Source organism: Crinia signifera, chromosome 4, assembly GCF_055691185.1.
Source record: "Crinia signifera chromosome 4, ASM5569118v1, whole genome shotgun sequence".
Lineage (NCBI taxonomy): Eukaryota > Metazoa > Chordata > Amphibia > Anura > Myobatrachidae > Crinia > Crinia signifera.
Window position 1 is genome coordinate 150,809,984 of NC_139220.1, and position 17,323 is coordinate 150,827,306.

The 17,323-nt window shown below is 39.4% G+C and overlaps 1 long non-coding RNA gene across 1 annotated transcript in view; it reads right to left on the minus strand.

Annotated features, from left to right (window-relative positions):
- Nucleotides 1-17,323, minus strand: part of LOC146072442 (uncharacterized) — a 33,491-nt gene that overhangs the window by 3,701 nt on the left and 12,467 nt on the right. The window contains exon 2 of the long non-coding RNA XR_014473130.1: nucleotides 3,952-4,209. This is a non-coding gene — a long non-coding RNA (uncharacterized LOC146072442). The remainder of the gene's footprint in view (nucleotides 1-3,951; nucleotides 4,210-17,323) is intronic.

Sequence of the window (17,323 nt, forward strand, 5' to 3'; positions counted from 1 at the left end):
GGCTATTCCTCAAAGGGCTAAATGGAAAAACAATGCGCTAAAGTGACTGGCCAGGACTCCCCTGGAAGTTTGTTCCACCAAAAAATATATCTTACAATAGCAAACATTAAATATCACAGGGACATCAGTCACTACTAGGGCATTTTTTCAACTTTTCCAATTTTATGGGACCACCATAAAAGGAAACAAAACTCATACAATTGTTTTATATTGTAAAATAACATAAATGCACAATCAGTATGAAGGAATATCAACCCGTACCATAAAAGAGTGTCCTCTTAATTAAAGTGGACTCAGGGCCTAATTTAGACCTGATTGGAGGACAAATTTTGTTCTCAAAGTGGACAAAACCATGCTGCACTGCGAGTTAGGCAAATGTAACATATAGTATGAAGAGATTTTAGTGAGTTGTTTTGTTTCTGTGCAGGGTAAATACTGGCTGCTTTATTCTTACACTGCAATTTAGATTTCAGTTTGAACATAACCCCACCCAAATGTAACTCTCTCTGCACATGTTGCATCAGCCTCACCTGCAGTGCAAATGGATTTGTCCATTTATAGAACAAATTTGTCCTGCAATAAGATCGAAATTAGGCCCACGGTGTGCATGGAGAGCAGTATTCAACTTTCCTGGGAATGCCAGCATGTGGTAGATTTCACAGTAACATAGTAACATAGTAATTAAGGCTGAAAAAAGACGTTAGTCCATTGAGTTCAACCTATTTCACTTGCAACTACTGACTTGACTAAGTCATATCTATAGAATTCCCTTAGTGGCCAAATATGTATCCAGTTTTGATTTAAATTCATTAACAGTAGTTGCTGTAACCACCCCTACCGGCAATGAGTTCCAGAATTTTACTGCTCCAATGGTGAAGAATCCGCTTCTCAATTCAGTAAGAAATTTCTTTTCCTTAAACGTCAGTATATGCCCACGTGTTATAAGTATAAGCCTGTTAGTGAACAAATCCTCTCCCAGTTCCATATAATTTCCAATCCTGTATTTGAACATACTAATCATATCACCTCTCAACCTCCGTTTCTCTAGTGAAAACAAATTCAGCCTGGTTAACCTAGCTTTGTATTTTAGTGATTCACAACCTTTTACTAGCTTACTCGCCCCTTCTCTGTACCTGTTCCAAGTCATTTATGTCCTTTATAAGGTGCAGTGCCCAGAACTGAACACAGTATTCCAAGTGTGGTCTCACCAATGCCTTGTAAAGGGGCACTATTACATTGGCATCCCTTGAATCCATTCCCCTTTGAATGCATGCAAGTGTTCAGTTTGCTTTTGCTGCTGCACTTGAGCAGTGTGCACTATTACACAATTTTTCATCTATGATGACCCCCAAGTCCTTCTCTACAGCAGAATGCCCTCTAATAACTAAATTTATCCTATGAGTAGATTGTTTATTTTTGTTCCCATAATGAATTACTTTACATTTATCAACATTAAACTGCATTTTCCACCTTTCCGTCCACTTTTCCAGTTTATTTAAGTCACTTTGTATTGTTTCCACATCCTCTCTGGAGTTAATTTCCTTACTCAATTTTGTGTCCTCCGCAAAAATTGCAATTTTACCCACTATGTCACTTCCAATATCATTAATGAATATATTAAACAAGTTGGGTCCCAATATTGAACCTTGCGGGATTCGACTTTGGACCTTACCCCAGCTCGAATGTATGCCATTTACCACCACTCTCTGTCTCCGATTGTGCAACCAGTTTTGAATCCAATTACAAATGTTATCTTCTAACTCCAAATTACCTAGTTTCATTGATAACCTTTTATGAGGCAAAAGCTTTAGCGAAATCAAGCAGTATCACATCAACAGATTTCCCTAAGTCCATACTGACTTCCTCATCGAAGCTAAATAAATTAGTCTGACATGATCTTTTTTTGATGAACCCATGCTGAGCCTTACTTATTACTTCCTCCTGTTGTAAGAAATTTTGGATACTATCTTTTATTATTCCTTCTAATATTTTCCCCACAATGGATGTAAGACTGACCGGTCTATAATTTTCAGGGTTAGTTTTACTACCTTTCTTCCATATTGGTACTACGTTAGCTATGCGCCAGACCCTTGGTACTGTCGTTGAGTTTATTGATTCCTCGAATATCAGACACAATGGTAGTGCTATGACAGAACTCCATTCTTTTAGTATACTAGGATGTATTTAATCCGGGCCAGGAGATTTGTTACTATTTAGGTTCTGTAATCTATTTTTTTACTATTTCCTTAATCGAACATACAGTTTGGGAGCAATCAAGAGCCGAGCATTTCATCTGTGGAAGATCTTCTGATGATTCTTCCCTTATAAATTCCGAAGCAAAAAATTAATTGAATAATTCTGCTTTCTCTTTTCCTTCTATTACAAGGGTACCCTGCTTATTTTTTAGTGGGCCAATATTTTCCTTTCTTAACCCTTTCCCGTCTCAACCAATTGGCTCATTACTCCATTTTACAGGATTATACAAGCCAAAAAACACTTAATATTAAATGTAACATATGAACAAAGATGGACCCTCACCCAGTGGCTAGGTCTACAATTCAGGTAGAAAACAGAGCATGAAGAGAAGAAATCAACAGGTTTTATGGGAGTGGTCGGTTCTATTGTAATTTGATTAGTCTGCTTTTATCTCCACTTTTTGGAGGATCTTTGATGAACCAGGGAGAACCATGTCAGTAGCCTTTGAGATCATAAGAATCCGTCATGTAAATCAGCCAGTAACCCATTACATCCTCCATATGCAAATCATGGCTTTTGAATGGAAATGGAACAAGAAAGACTTAGAAGGTTATTCTGGTTCACTTGCAAAGGCAAATTCACTCCCAACTAGATAAAACCATATGCACTGCAGGTGGACCTGATGTAACGTACAGATAGAGTTACATTTGGGTGGGGTGTGTACTGATATCTATATTGCAGTGTAAAAATAAAGTAGCCAGTATTTACCCTGCACATAAACAAAATAACTCACCCAAATCTGACTCTCTCTTCACATATTACATCAGCCCGACCTGCAGTTCATACGGTTTTGTCCATCTGAGAGTGAATTTGCCTTTGCGAATGAACCAGAATTAACCCCTTAGTTTCAGCCTTCTGCATGGTCTTTCTAAATGGCTAAAGCATGATTTGTCTACTACAGATATACGAACCATCCTCAACAATTGAATATCCCTCTATGAAAAGGTAGACCTATTCGAGCCGGAGTGCAAGTTAGGAAAAAATATGGGTGAATGACCCAGGTTTCAACCCTTCCCAAGCTCCTTCCCATTTAGTGCCTCTTTCCCCTGTCATCTGAGAAATATTCCCTTCTAACCTGCAAAGGAGAGGCAAGATTAGGAGTAATGGCACCCTCTCATACCCATTCTACTATTTTAGTCACTTTAAAGAGTCCTTCTGGAGCAGTTGAGATCAAGGCCCACTTAGATTCAGAAGCTGCAGGCAATTTAATCTCTCAAATTACTATATCTCATCTAAAGATTTCAGTACAAGAATGTTTCTGAAAATACCTGTCCATCTGACCACTGTGGATGGTCACCAGATCAGTAATGATCAAGTCATTCAACAAACTATTCCTCTTTGCCTACAGATTGGTGCCTCACACCTAGAGTTCTCTCCCTGGTTTATCACACACAACGCTAAAATTTGTTGGTCTTCCACGGAAATGAAATCCACTCTTGCTTACAGCAGATCACACAACTTCCACTGGCTCACTGTGTCGGCAGCTCGGCAGTAGGGCTGGGAGGCAGAATGATTCAAATTTGACTGTTTTGGTGATTTTTTACTGTAATTATTATCCTTCATTTATAGGGCAACTGAAGGGTTCTGCAGTACATGGACATAGTAATAATAAAAATCTACATGTAAAAATGGTTGAAGAGCTGTATTTATAACACCTGTGTACTAGTATTTGATAAACTTTTTATTGATACATACCATGGGCTGGATGTAATAGGGAATGAGTTCAGAGGCTGTGCGGGATGCTGGAAGAATTTAGACTTTTTTGTATAGCAGCAATCATTCACAAGGCAATGCCATGTCTTGAAAATTACTTCCCATGGGTGGGATGAAGTACAAATCCAGTCCAAACGCAATGCTTCAGATGGCATTCTTAAGATGCAGGCTTTAAGATGGCATGCTAGTCTGTGTGGCATGCTTTCAAATCATTTACTTTTCAAGGTGATGCTGTGTCAGCTAGTACAGGGGGAAGAAGGGGTGTTTGAGTATTTTTGAATTGAGAAGCATCAGGGTTGGATGGTGAAATTAATGTAACTTTAAAGAGAGGAGATTACAGATCATTTTAAAACTTCAGTTTAATTCTAAATCCATGCTTTAAATGGCTTGCTTAAGATGCAAGCTTTATTCTTTTAATACCGATTCTCTATATTCTTAGAAATATAAGATACTCCACACAAGTACAAGTGAAACATTTACTCACCTATATACCTGACCCGGGCATACTGAATCTATAATTGCTATTTGCCCAAGAGACTTTAGGCAGAGTAGCACAGTACATTGGAGGACACAAGCACTAATATAATGCAGCTAGGCGTTGGAGAGTGCCCAGTAATCTATGTCACCTGGAATAATTATCATGGTGACCTTCAAAACAATAAGAAACAAAAGATATGATACAGAGCAGTTAATCAGAGACTTTCCTTTTATATTACACAATAGGAAAATATTAATTGGAATCTGATTCCATGCAATGGGTTAGTTCATAAATGTATCTCAATAACTAGATGCTTTACCAAAAGGAAACAGGTCTGTATTAGCAGAAAGCATCCTTCTGTTACCCATTAATACCCTGGCACCTGCTGCATTTTATAATGGCACATATACTGATCCACAGGGTGTTGGGGCAGCATATCTCCCAATATGACCCTCTCCAGGAGGGACACAATGCTCTGCTTCAGGACTTTTACTAATAAGAAAGGTGTTTCACCACAGGTGATGGCAATTATACATTAAGAGGAAAGTGCAGAAGCAGATCATTGTGTCCCTCCTGGAGAGGGTCATGTTGGGTGGTATGGGGCAGTCCTCTTAAAGCTGGACTGTTCGCCCTTAAATGCAGCATCAAGTTCAGCAATCCATCATTAAGGTGATGTTTCAATTCCGAGGAACCATTCTCAAGACAGATGAACAAAAGTTAAACATCCAGCAAGTATGTGCATCTAGTAGGCTGCAGCCACATTACTAGCCACCCAGGCCTGCCCTATATAGCTCCAAATCCAGAAGTAAAGGTGATCAGAGGATTTCAGCCCATAAATGACAAAATACAACATATAAAACTTGCTAACAAAACAGTAAAAAAGTATAATGTGAATAAGAGGAAGCTAGTGACATTGGGCTATGTATTAACTGTAATATACATGTGAGTGTTCCATCTAAGAAATAACAGTGCATCAGACACGCCGACTGGAAGTTTCGGGCCATGTGTGTTCCACCAAACCGGAAGTAGCTAGGGATTTGTGTTCTACCGCTGTTGAAGTGCCGCACACATGCGTTTTCCCGACAACCGGAAGTGGTGGTGTCACATGTGTACCACCTCCCCCTGTATGTTATTACGTGGCTAAAAAGTGTTGCAAATGTAAATTGAGCAGCAACATTTACAGTATGGAATAGTGTGTGTCCTAGGTACAGTATATCGGCAAAATGTAAAAGCCTCCAAATTCAGAGGATTTTTTAAAGGTGCAATCACTTACAAGGCAAAACCATGCATTGTAAATTATTGCCCATTAAAAAAAAAATCTGGCCATAGGTTTCTGTCTAAAATATCAAGCCAAAAATGTAATGGTACTGATTTACATAAAGGCAAAATTGTAACAAAACTGCATTGACATCTCAGTGAAACTGCGTAGCAAAAATATGTCTAATAGTCAACATGTGAAGCAAGATGATAATAAATATGTGAACCTTCCTTTAATAACTAAACATGTTCTTTCAGTAGCAAAAAGCTGTGTATTCCATTGGAGTATAATATATATGACTGGTATAGTTACTGGCAGTCTGGATTAGCAATGACTGCTGGAGTGAGCTGATCTTCAAACAGGGACTTAAACTGAGACAGTCATAGTACTGATCAATCAATGGAAAAAACCCTTTTTATAATAGCTAATTGTAGATGAAATAAATAATGAAATAAAATAATGGACGTAATGGACGGTTGTGCTGCCGAGACAAAGTCGGGAATGCGTATAGAATGATATGCATGCCTGACTTTATCTTGGCAGCGCAACCTTCTTATATCCGCAGGAATTTCATTTTTACCAAATTTGGGTTAATTTACCCCAGTTCGCTGATCACTGGATTAAATAATTAATTTGAGAGGGAAGAGGGTGGGTAGTATGGCGGCAGGTCAGCCTCCTTTGTTCTTTAATTTTTGTTCTGAATCCTTAACTATTATCATTATTCTATAACCCCTGTCGGGAATACTTACAGTTGTGCTCATAAGTATACATACCCGAGCAGAATTTGTGATTTCTGGCCATTTGTCAGAGAATATGAATGATAACTCACAAACTTTTCATTCACTCATGGTTAGTGGTTGGGTGAAGCCATTTATTGCCAAACAACTGTGTTTACTCTTTTTAAACACGTTGGAGAGATGGGCAGTGGTGGGAGATGGCTGCAGGGGTTTCTGACAGAATGGGCGCGCGTGCGTCATGAGCCCCATTCTGTCTGACTCTGGCGGAGGGGCAGTGGATGGCGCATGCCGATTCTATTGCCCAGAGTTTTTAATGAGAGCGGCTCCATCTGTAGTTACATTACTAAAGCCCTGCATTAATGACACTGAGTCTGAGGGAGACATGGTACTATCCCACTGCCCTTAATCACACTCAATGTAGCTCTTCTTAATTGTTTTACAGCAGCCCTTAATGAAAATACTGCAGGTCATGGGTGGCACCCACTGAATGTTGTTTTTTTTTAACTACAGTTTTTATATAATGACAATTTTCCTCACTGACATTGCTGCAGCCCACAGCCCTGCACTCATGACACAGAATCTGAGGGTGACATACTGTAGTATCACATTGCTCTTAATTACTGCCACAGTAGCTCTTCTTACTAGTGACAACACTCACACACACATACAGTATACCCCAGCCACTTACCCCTCCCATATACATGCTCCTGTCTCAACCATCTCTCTCTTATACACAGTGCCTGATTTTTCAGTATTCGTACTTTATAGTAGTTTATAAGATTTGTGGAGATTTGGTCAATTTTGTGAGTTTTCACAAAGTTTTTAATTAATCCCAAATGAGCAGATTGTTCTCCATGTTGGTTGTAGATTGACTCCTGTCACTTCTTTTTAAAGGTTGAATCTCCCATATATAACATGTTTGTGACCAGAAGGAGTTGGGATTTTTCCGAATTTTGGAATATTTACATACCATAATGAGATATCTTGGGGATTTGACCAAAGTATAAACAAGAGATGCATTCACGTTTCATATACACCTTATACATAGCCTGAGCATAATTTTATACAATACTTGTAATAATGTTGTGCATCAAACAAAGTTTATGTACACTGAGCCATCAGAAACTCTCTCAGTGCACTCAAAAATGTTGGGATTTTGGAATACTTTAAATATTAGAGACTGGTACTTGTTTCCTAGCATGGCACCCATCGTATCGCATACCATAACACTAAATATGGTATACAATGGGATGCGATGCGATATTGTACAATAAAATATCGTATCGCATCGTATGCCATACAATGCGATGGTATACGATTTTTTATTGTACAACAACCCTGATGGGTCCTTATAATGTTAATGCCCCCCCCATTGTCAATGCCACCCCCAGGATCAACGCCAACCCGAAGCGTGGCAAGCGCAGCAAGCCCACGAGGGGCGGTGGTACGAGTCCTCCGACCTTTTCATACCCCTACTATCCACGTCAGCGTGGAGTCTATTTTAGATAGTGTGGCGAGCGCAGTGAGCCACTGAGCCTGAAGCGTGGCGAGCGCAGTGCAATACATGTAAAGCAATATGCGTCCCCTCGCGGGGCTCGCTGTGCTCGCCACACTTCGGGCTCGCTGCGCTCGCCACACTATCTGAAATCAACTCCAAGCTGACGTGAATAGTGGGGGTATAAAAAAGTCGGAGGACGCGTACCGCCACCCCTCGCGGGCTCGCTGCGCTCACCACTCTCCAGGTTGGCGTTGATCCTGGGGGTGGCATTGACAATGGGGGGGCATTTAACATTGTAAGAACCGATCAGGGTGGTTGTTCAATGAAAAATCGTATATCATCGCATCACATGCATCGTATGCGGCTATATGGCATGCGATGCAATGCGATCGCATAAGATGCCATAAGATGAAAATCTTGGGTGCCGTGCTAGGATACAAGTACCCAGAGACTTAACCCATGCCATCTTGTCATTTATTAGCAGAAACACATTAATTTGTGCACATAAACTATTGTAAATAAAATGTTAATATATCTTTTTAAGTGCCATCTGAAATAAAGATAGCACAATGTACTTGTAATTAATTAACTGACTGTCCAAATATGTTAATAGGAAGTAGTTTAAACTGACATTTTTACTTTCACAGATGTGCTTTGCTGTCATGAACAACAAGTCTACAAAATTACACGAAAACCTTCTGGACAGACAAACATTAAAAAGTGGATGTGTCCCTGGTAAATAAATAGGCAATCTGAGCATTACTCTGGTTCAGAAATTAATCTAACAGTCAGGTAAACAGTAACACAACATTGCACAAGTAGCTGGCAGGTCTTAATGAGAAACACTAAAGAAATGAGAATATCAAAGCTTGAACATAATGACATTTATTCTAAGACTACAACAAAATGAAATATTGACTTGCGTACAGATTACACTTAATTAAAGCTTAAAATTAGAGATGAGTAACTTTTTTTTATCATTTCAAGAATATCAAATTACGGTCACATTTGGTATGCTCATATGTGGCTATATTAGTGGTTTCCAAACTTTATTGAATTACAGTGCCCTAGAGTATTAGCATTTTTTCAAGGCACCCTTAGTCCAAAAGGTTCTTAAGGTGCCCATAGACGGTACAATGTTCCCGTGTGTTTTGAACTACAGTAGATCACATTGCATCACATCGCATGCGATTTGCATGCGATTTGCATGCGATGCAATCGGGACCTAGTACAAAAAGTATGGGCTGCACAGACTTTTTTTTGTTCAATCTGTTTTTATTACGAATAACGTGTAAAGAACAGAATAGACATCAATAAAGGTAATAAAAGTACATCGAGATAATGCATTATGTCTTGTTTTGGAAAATACAATCGAACATAGGCTACAGTATTGGTGGTTATTGTTATCTTATGGTAGATATAGCCTAATAAGATACTTAACATACATTGTATTATTCTCAATAGTAAGAAATCTATGTCTAAACAAACAAATAAAGAGAGTATATTAGCAGAGGAATTGAGGAAAGTGAAAGAAGGAAATGAAAGAGAGAGAGGGATGACATATAGAGGGTTGGGGAACGAGGGTTAAGGAGACAAGTCGAGTTGTCCATATTAGTCAGTCAGTAGTCTTGGATCCAATGAAAATAGAACTATTTCTCACAGTTAGGTTCAGTGGTTGAGGAGATTGATTAAGGACATCTCATTAGGGACTTGTATAGTGTGGAGTCCTTAAATTCAAGCCACGGCAGCCAAGTTGTATCAAAGTTTGAATTACTTCCGGATGGGATAGTTAATAAATCTTCCATTGTCATATAGTAGTCGTTTTGTTTTTTTAAACCATTCTGTGATGGGGGGCTTTGGTGGATCTCAAGTGCCGGGGGATTATGGCCTTTGCTGCATTATTGAGGTGTCTTAAGAGTGAGAGTTTTATAAGTTTTGGTGTTAGCCGATGTGATGTTGAGAATCCAGAAACCAGGGTATTTGGAAACTATCCCTTTTAAGATCGCCCCTGTGCATTGGAAGATCGTGTTCCAAAAGGGTTTGAGTATCGCACAGTCCCACCATATATGAAGGAAGGTGCCTCAAGCAGAATGACATCTCCAGCATTTATCAGAGATTGTGGGGAACATTTTGTGAACTCTCATTGGGACTCTATACCATCTATAAATAAGTTTGTGTAAGTTTTCCAAAGTGTTCAAACTAAGTGAGCTAGATTGAGTGATATGAAAAACACCTTCCCAGTCTATTTCTTGAACCCTCCCTTCTAGTTCCTTTTCCAAAGCTAGGGTGAATGAAGTAGGGAGGGGGAAGGAGTTCTCTACAATCAAAGCATAAAGTTGTGAGATCGTGCGAGTTGGGGAGTGAGGGTCTACACAAAGATGTTCTAGGAGAGTGAGGTTCCTAGTAATCTCCGCTTGCTTAAACAATGACGTTAAGAAATGTCGGAGCTGGAGATATTTCCAGTACTCTTCCTTTGGTAAATTCCATAAGTCTTGGATATCTGAGAATGGACCCACCAGCTGAACGAGCCTAAAGATCCCTGCCTCAGTCCAGTTTTTAAAAGAAGTCCCGTGCAGGCCTGGGGAAAATCCATGGTTAGAGATGAATGAGGTGAGGGGGGAGATAACTGAAGAGATGTGTGGAAGAAGACGGTTCCTCCTCCACATCTTAAGGGTGGGAGAGACCCTTGGGTGCTACACTGTGGGAATTTTCGGTAACCATGGAACAATTTCAATATAGGTGTGGAAACAATTTTCCTCCAGGGACACCCATAATTTGGAGTCTTTAGCGCGGGTCCAGTCTAATATATACGGTTTAGTAGAACAGCTTGATAGTAACTGGGAATGTGTCGGAGTTGCATACCATCATTCGTGTCTCCGCCTAAATAGAATATCGTGTTTGATGCGAGGAGATGTTGATCCCCACACAAAGGAGCGTATTCATTTTTGAATAGACTGAAACCTTGACCGAGGAATATGTATGGGGATGGTTTGAAGTTTATACAGGATCTTGGGGAGATAATTCATTTTGACAACATTTCTTCTGCCAAACCAGGAAAGGTGTAGTGATCACCACTTCTGGAAATCTGATCGAACAGAGTCCAGAAGTGGTGTAAAGTTTAGGGAGAAGAGTTTAGACAGGTCTCTGGGTAACTGGACTCCTAGGTATTTCAATTTAGTGTCGTTCCAAGTGAAGGGGAACGATAGTCTTAGGGAATTAACTACTGAGGTGGGAGTGGTAAGGTTCATGGCAATGGATTTTGAATAGTTAATTTTGAAGTTCGAAAGATTACTGAAGTTATGAAATTCTGACACCAAATTTGGGAGGGATGTTATCGGGTTAGTAATTAGGGCTAGTAAGTCATCGGCAAAGAGGGCAAGTTTGTGTGTCTGGCCTCCAATATGTAAGCCAGTAATATTTGGGTTCTGTCGTATTGCTCTAGCCAAGGCTTCTATACACAAAACAAGCAGGAGGGGGGATAGGGGGCATCCCTGCCTTGTCCCGTTAGTGATATCGAATGAGTCTGATAGTGAGCCGATAATTCTCACTTTTGCGGAGGGAGAGTCATATAAAGCTAATATTCTGTGGAGACCGGTCGGGCCCAGTCCTAAATGGCGTAGGACACCCTCCATAAAGCCCCAGCCAACCCGATCGAAGGCCTTCTCAGCATCAGTTGAAAAGACCATAGCGAGCAACGCGGAAGCAAAATGGATTAGGTTAATGTCTTTCATTGTATTGTCCTTGGCCTCTCGGCCGAGGACAAAGCCCACCTGATCACCATGAATCAATTTGGGTAGTAAGACTTTTAAACGGCTCGCCAGCAGTTGGGCAAATAGTTTTATATCGATATTTAGTAAAGAGATTGGCCTATAGCTAGAGCAATTACTAGGGTCCTTACCATCCTTTGGGATGACTGAAATATGAGCTTCTAATGAGTGTTTCGAGAAATGTGTTTTGTCAGATAAAGAGATGAGTGCTGAAGTGAGAAGAAGTGCCAATTTCTCTTTGAATGTTTTGTAATAAGAGGCAGTAAAGCCGTCGGGACCGGGACTTTTACCTAAGGGGGTCGATTCTATGACCTTCACTACCTCGTCTACTTGAAAAGGTCTTTCTAGGGAATCTATGTCGTCTTGGGAGAGGGTAGGGTAATCTACTGACTTTAGATATAATGTAATCGATTCTCGGAGGGATCGTTTGGCCGTGTCATCTATATCTTTGGAAAGATTGTATAATTTGCCGTAGTAATTCTTAAAAATCTCCGCTATTTTCTGTGTTTCGTTATGTGTAAGGCCTTTCTCATCTTTCACAGTGTGTATAAATGTTGTGGCATGTTGTTCACGGAGGAGTTTTGCTAGACTTTTACAAGGCTTATTGCCCCATTGGTAGTGGTGACTTCTGCATTTAGTATAGGATAATTTAATTTTGTCAGCTAAAAGTCTGTTAAGCGAGGCTCGCACTTTTTCGAGCTCCACATGATAATTGGGGGCGAGGGAGACTTTATGTGAAGGGCTGCACAGACTTTATGTGCTGTGCAATGGGATGCCTGCGGGAGCGCACATTGCATCCCACAGCACCCTCGCACTGTGTATGGGCACCTTATCTGATAAATAAGATTTTTTTTTATCAAGTGAATTGTACTCACCTCACTCTTTGGTTCAGTTTTTGTGTTGGTGGACATAGTTGGGGTTCTAAGGGGTAAATTTACTAAAGTGTCTAAAATTGAAATGAGATGATGTTACCCATAGCAACCAAATCAGATTCTGTTGATCATTTTCTAGGATGCAATAAAGAACTTACAGAATCTGATTGAGTCTATGAGCAACACCAACGTTTTTCATTTTTAGAAGCTTTAATAAATGTACCCCTTATTGTCCACATATTTAGATTTTCAGCCCCTAGCACTGGTTTTGCTTATACCTTTAACAATAAATAATTTGTTTTGGTCTTGGACCACCAGCCCGAGTCACCCATGCAGGAGCACAGCGTCAACCAAGGGTGCAGAGGCCCACAGCCTGGGAACCACTGGGCAATATCCTAAATTAACATAATTTACGGTTTTACTTACAATGTCTGAAAGTAAAAGGAAACAATGCTAGGATAGAAAATGTTAAGATATTTTTTTTAATGCTGAAAATATACTAGTACTGCATTATTTCTATATCACTTTGTTAACAATAGAAATAATACATACAAATTACAATATTACAAATACTGTTATTTATGTTTGATATTTTGTATAATTTCATCTGTATTGTATTTTATTATTCATTTTTAACGTTTTGTATCTTAAAATAGTTAACAAAAATATGACTTTCAGTTGCTTATTTCACAAAATTGTGATTTATATTATTTTATTACATTTGTATATCTACTGAGTGTCATAGGAATACACTCAGATTGTGAGGCTAGCCAATATCATGTATCAGAAACTTTTCTCCACACATGTAAATCCAATTCCAAATATTTCTATAACATATATCAGCTGGATGTTACTACTGTTTGTGTGTCACTCTGGATGGATTTTACTCCATGACTGTCTAGTCTCCGTTTTTTCTGCATTTCGTGTTTTTAAACAGTTTATATTTGTTATCATATCAAAGACAGGCTTGCAGTTTTCAAAAGGAAGAAGAGAACACAGCGCCCAAGGCTCTTCCAGCATAACATTTCTTATTCCATTTTATCTTTCTTGGTTTTGACTAATGTCAGTAACAGCTACTGGTAATAAACTGCTTGTTACAGCTTGCTGTTGCCTTGAAGCATTGGCTTTGATACATTGTTAGCCAATTGGAAGCATTTCCTGATTACATTTGCAAACTGCTTGTTTATTGATTGAAAGTTAATAAAGTAAAAGACAACTTTACATCTTAAAATTAAATGAAGAAATCCTTTGATGTTCACATTATACAATCACCCAACAGTCAATTCAATAGAAAATGTTTTTTTTTTAAGTATAATGGTTGCATGGGATAAAATCCTGACACAAACACAAAGACTACTATACTTGACAAAGAAATACAATTTCATGATCCTTCCCTATATATATTTATTGTCTATCTGTCTATCTCTGTCTGTCTGTCTATCTGTCTATCTATCCGTCTATATATCTATCTATACTATACTATATTGTTCTTATTCATATCTAACGTTTAACTTCATATATATATATATATATATATATATATATATATATATATATATATATACATACATACATACAGAAGTACCAACACACTCGCCATTCCTAGGAATGGGGTGCAAACAGCACCCACATCCCAGGGTGGGGTGCGGTGGCCTGTGACCACACACTCTAGTAAATACAAACAAAGGGGGCCCAGCACTCACTACAACAAACTAACTCACCTTAACATTCAAATAATCAATAAATAAATAATGGGGTTTTAGTTCATGAATTGATCAATGCATTTAAGCTTGCAGCCCATCGCCAAGGGACCCCATTTCACTGCAAGTCCTACACTAGCAACTGGTTTTCTTGGGAACCTGGTACCTGCTTACACATCATAGCTAAAATGAACATGTGTTTTTTTTCCTGGGTTAATGCTCAATATATATATATACAATCCAAGAACTGCCGGCACTCTGTGGAAATAATAAACACTTTCCCCCGGTGCCTATACGAGATGAATAGCAATCCAAATCCAAAAGGACAAAAGGCACTCAGGAGACGGTTTCTTGCAAGTAAAAGGTGTATTGAATGGGGACGTTTCGGGGTATACAACAACATTAAACATATAAACAGGCAATAAATATATATTGAGCCTGTAGTTAGGGAAAATAGTTGAGGGAAATTGCATGATGTGTGGTAGGGTTGTATGTATGCTAAGTAACATCAATGCTCCATACGGCAGGGTACACTGTCTGCATGCCCTCAGCTGAGCCCTGATCCGGACACTGACAGCACTTCTATGTTGTGTATATATGTATATATTTATTGCCTGTTTATATGTTTAATGTTGTTGTATTTGTATCCACAGCCCCGGGTGCCCGCTCAGCTTGGTCCAAGGGAGCGTTCCAGCACGTACTCCGAGCGGCAGAACACTTCCTGTGTCTTGGTATGCAAGCTGTACGTTGCTTAGCAATGTCAGCCTGGCGTCCTGAGACGGAAGTGATGCGTGACGTCTTCCGGGCGGCGACTCCGTGGATCCAGCGGCGTGTGAGGCTCCGGAGGTCTGTGAGTATAAAAATGTGTTTTTGTATGTCTTCTGTGTAGGAGTGGGCTGAGGAAGGGGCTTATACCCCGAAACGTCCCCATTCAATACACCTTTTACTTGCAAGAAACCGTCTCCTGAGTGCCTTTTGTCCTTTTGGATTTGGATATATATATATATTTTGGATATATATATATATATATATATATATATATATATATATAACGGGGATTTGCAGGGACTGGCGATTTGCATGGGAACACCCAGTGTTTGCATGTGAACATCCATGAAATGTTGGGTGTTCCCATTGGCAGGAACCGTGGCCACCGCCCCATACCCCAGCCCACACTTCTCTGTGCGAACGGGCCAGCGGCTATGCAAGTTGCCACATCTGTTCGCAAATAGAGCCTGCAGAAACAAAACATTGCACCCCTGTACGAATGCGCATGGGAGCAAATCAACCAGAATGACTTCCATAGTGCGATGCACTGATATATCTTTAGATATAATGGCCATCGTCTGTGTTTTCACAGCATGGTGCATCTATATATTGGCAGCTCAATCAAACAGCTGATATATTGGCCACTGTGTATGCACCTTAACTCTCTCTGCACATGTTACATCTGCCCCACCTGCAGCACAGCATAGTTTTAACCCAATTTTTTTGGGGGGGGGCTTTATGCACAAACATGATTCATGGCCATTGCACCCAGCAATTTCATAAAATACTGTGTATAGTTCAATAAGTATCACAAAGTGAAAGTTTATGTCAATGATAAAGTCACACAAGTGTTTTTGCATGTATTAATGCATTAAACTACCACCCACTGACTAGATACAGCAATATGGTAATTCTGCTACTTGAGTTTGTTGCTTGTATTCAAATGTCATTAAATCCCTTCATCAGTAGCAGAACAACATTTACATTTTAGTTGTTAAATCATTAGGAATCAAGGACACAAGCTGTGGAACTGCAATAAAATATGAAAGAATATGTAGCGGTTTAATATTAGATCTACTTTTAATTTGTAAAGCTGAGCTATAGGAGTTCTTTGATACTTTAGACAAGTGCTTTGCTGTTTATCCTTAGATTTTAATTGACATAGCACAGGCCTAGTGACACAGTCCATTGACATCTCACAGTCCTCACATAAATATAGAGGCGGATGATATTCGCATGCTGTATCCAACTTGCTAAAACTAGCAATTTAACACTTACTAAATATATTCAGGGTACATTCTTGAAACTTGCACACAAAAAATGTAACCCATTTCCTAAACTGATCTAGAAATTTGTAGGAATATGAAAGATTGTTATGAGCTAATGTTGTTATAGAGACTGTGGGCGAGATGTACAGTTGTACTCATAAGTTCACATACCCTAGCAGAATTTGTGATTTTTCTGCACGTCAGAGAATATGAATGATAACTCACAAACTTTTCTTCCACTCATGGTTAATGGTTGGGTGAAGCCATTTATTGTCAAACAACTGTGTTTACTCGTTTTAAATCATAATGACAACAGAAACTACCCAAATGACCCTGATCAAAAGTTTACATACCCTGGAGATTTTGGCCTGATAACATGCATACAAGTTGACACAAAAGGGTTTGAATGGCTACTAAATGTAATTATCCTCACCTGTGATCTGTTTGCTTGTAATCAGTGTGTGTGTATGAAAGGTCAGTGAGTTTTTTGTCTCCTGAAAGACCCTTGCATCTTTTATCCAGTGCTGTCATGGAGAAAGCAAAAGAATTGTCAAAGGGTAAAGGTATTTCAACTGTATAAAACTGGAAAGGGATATAAAAAGATATCCAAGCAATTGAGAATGCCAATCAGCAGTGTTTAAACTATAATTTAAGCCCCTTTCACATTGCAGTTTTAACACGGCATATTGCCGATTTTTAACTGCTTTAAAATGGTACCAGCTGCAATATGAAAGCTCCACAATCAATTTACCGGTTACAAAATACCGGTATTTTGAAACGTGTTAAAAGCAGGATCCTACACGTTTCAGAGACGTTTTCCCTGCAGTCTGAACAGCTCAGAAACGGTATTTGCTACAAATGATAACCACACATAATCCCCGCCCACAAGCAGGAAAAAAAAAACATTTAAAATGACATTGGCCCTTATTCTGATCGGTGCGGCCGGATCCGATTATGCGGCCAGGACCGTGCGTGCTAAACCCCGCCTTCCATACGGATCGCCAACTC